General features: G+C 34.4%; 1 pseudogene; it reads right to left on the reverse strand.

Moving 5' to 3' along the window:
* Positions 1 to 1,459: 1,459 nt before the first annotated feature.
* LOC113299718 lies at positions 1,460 to 2,389 on the reverse strand (annotated as a pseudogene).
* Positions 2,390 to 2,731: the final 342 nt, after the last annotated feature.

Raw genomic sequence — 2,731 nt, forward strand, 5'->3', positions numbered from 1 at the left:
CGGTTACTAACTAGTTTTAGAATTTTTTGCGAACCAACCGAACTCGGAGTTCGGTTATGAAAAATTAAATTCGTGATAACCGAAGTGTTCTTCGTGTTCTTGGTTTCAGAATGTTCGGTTACAAAACTAGTTTTTTTTTAAACTATTCCTAACCGAACATGCCACTTTAACATCCATTTAAAGCACATTTTGATGATTTCTACTCAATTTTCCTATCCAAAAACGAATTAAAAAGATTGATGGGTTTTTGAATTGAACGAGGAACGTCAAGGAAAGAGAGAAGAAGAAGAGAATAAACTTTTTTCAAAACTAAAAATTTTCGATTGCTCTTTTGATTTTGATTTGATTTTGATTCTGGTTAATAAATTCATTTAGATTAGATGTATATGATTAGATTTATATAGTTACTAAGTTAGTTTTAATTTAAATTAAAGTAAAGGGTAAATGGGTATTTACCTAATTTTGGGACACCCCTTATAAATATAGGGAGGTTGGCCTAATAAGACTATGGTCCCCAAAAAAACCATGGTCTTAAAAAATCGTTCTTTCTTTATTATATGGGCTCCAAAGCCCATTTTTACCATCTTATCGATCCTGAAATCTTTTTACCTTTCCATAATTAGATTCCTAGCTTAGATTTTTTGTGATCAAAATACCTCTTTTTTCAAATAAAATAAAATAATAATATAATCAAAATATCAACAAAAAAAATTACAATATTACCAATAGGAAGAAAGCCTTATACCATTATGCTTGTTTCTTGTTAAACGGCAAGCCGGTGGTTGAAAGAAGAGAAACTGTACAAATTACAATTTCTTTGTTCATTGCGGCAAAACACTACAACTCATGCTTCAATGTATAGAATCCTGACCTAACTCAAAAGGCCAATCTTTAAGCAACTTACAAGTGTATGGAAAGATGCTTCTTTATTGGTACAAGTACATATAAATTAATGATGTATTATACATAATGGATACTCATCAATGCATTGTTATGTCTTCTTTGCCACCGGCCTTGTCGTCAGTTCACTAGACAACCACAAAAATCATGTGGCAAACAATAACCCTTTCACGATGCATTGTCGTCGGCTGGTAACTGGGACCAACGTCTAATTAATATTGCTGGTACTAACTTGCATTATTAGTCGAGCATAAATGCTAGACATTAACAGCTCGATGTGATAATATACACGTATGTGTATTAATGCTTGGGCCCTTCTCTAGCTAATTAACAGGTAGACATAACTTCGAACCATCGACACAATAATCTACCGAGAGATGCAATGGTTTTCGACCGAAAGACCTTGTTCTTTGATCGACAAAGAAGAATGCAATGAAAAGTTTGTAATTTCGTCAGAACTGCAAGACCTTGACACTAGACAGATTTTAGTTTCGCTTTTGTTTCTGGTTATCTAAATGGTTTTCGTTAAAAGATAATTTGAAGGATAAGAAAATGTAGATGATCAAGGGAAATAAGAACATTTTGCATTTCACTGAATTTGAATATTACTATCTACGTATTGTATATAATCAAAAAGTACGTTCTTTACATTTTTTGCCTTGGAACAATATTTTCTCGAGTAATATGATCAAGCTTTAAGTTAGCTATTGTGTATAAAATTTGCTTAATCCGTAATTAAGTGCTTGCGGTGTCATGACCTTAATCCAAAGCGTTTGGCATCTGATCTCTTCATAATTCTTAATCTTTTGCATGCTTCGCTGAACATTTTGTAAGGAACATCTCCTACAAGCATCCAGTCTCCGTCTTTGTCTTCGTAAAGGGGAATATATTCTTCTGAGCCATCTGAATCCTTACCAATGCAACCAGGACAACCAAAGAGCTTCTCGAAAGCTACAACAAGGTCCGAATACTCGTTATGAACATTCAGATCAATCTTTCGAAGATATGGTGCACCGTCCATGGCAACTTTTACGTATAACTTTTGACCTAACGAATCAGCTTTGTTTTTCTCTTGAACAGAAATGGTGTTATTGTTGGTTTTCTTTCTGTATGAACAAACTGGTGGCCATCCCACAACTTGAGCAGGCTTCTTTTGTTTTTTCTTATGATCGTCTGTGATTGTAGAGTTGTTTTCTTCCTCTTCGTTAATCTCAGCAAAGACCCTTTTCTTACTATCATTTGTTTTGATGATCTCCATTGGAGTAGGATGCTGTGTAGCACCAGGAAGACCCAACCTCAATTCTGTGATCTCAAAACCTAAACCTTGTTTTGTTGCCATTTCCTCTAAACAAAAAATATATCTTGTCTGATATTTTTCTTTTTCCTTAAACTTTTTCTACACTTTTGAAGCTTTTGAGTTTTTGATGCAGATGAATGTGTTTTGAGTTTGAGGTTTAGGTTTGGAATACTGCTAGGTTTTATAAGAAGAGGAATATGCTTGGCGGGGACAAGGTACAGGTCAACTTGGGTCTGTTGGTCTGTAATTTAAATGACAAAGTTGGCGTACCCAAAACTATTTTTAATGGTTGTAGTTGAGACAGAGCTCACCTAGCGTTGGTTGTGGGATTTTCATTATTAGGGTTAGGTCGTTATTGGCCCTCTGAGTTAGTATGATGTTTAGAAATGGAACATTACATGTGATGATGCCTGTGGTCAATGGAGCCATCCTTCATTAGTTGTGTGTAATTTAAGTACGCATAAAATACCTTTTGCACATTCTTTCATTAAATTCAAGTTTCAAACCATTCAACTGATTCAAGTTTCAACAATG

Source organism: Papaver somniferum, chromosome 7 (assembly GCF_003573695.1).
Source record: "Papaver somniferum cultivar HN1 chromosome 7, ASM357369v1, whole genome shotgun sequence".
Classification (NCBI taxonomy): Eukaryota; Viridiplantae; Streptophyta; class Magnoliopsida; order Ranunculales; family Papaveraceae; genus Papaver; species Papaver somniferum.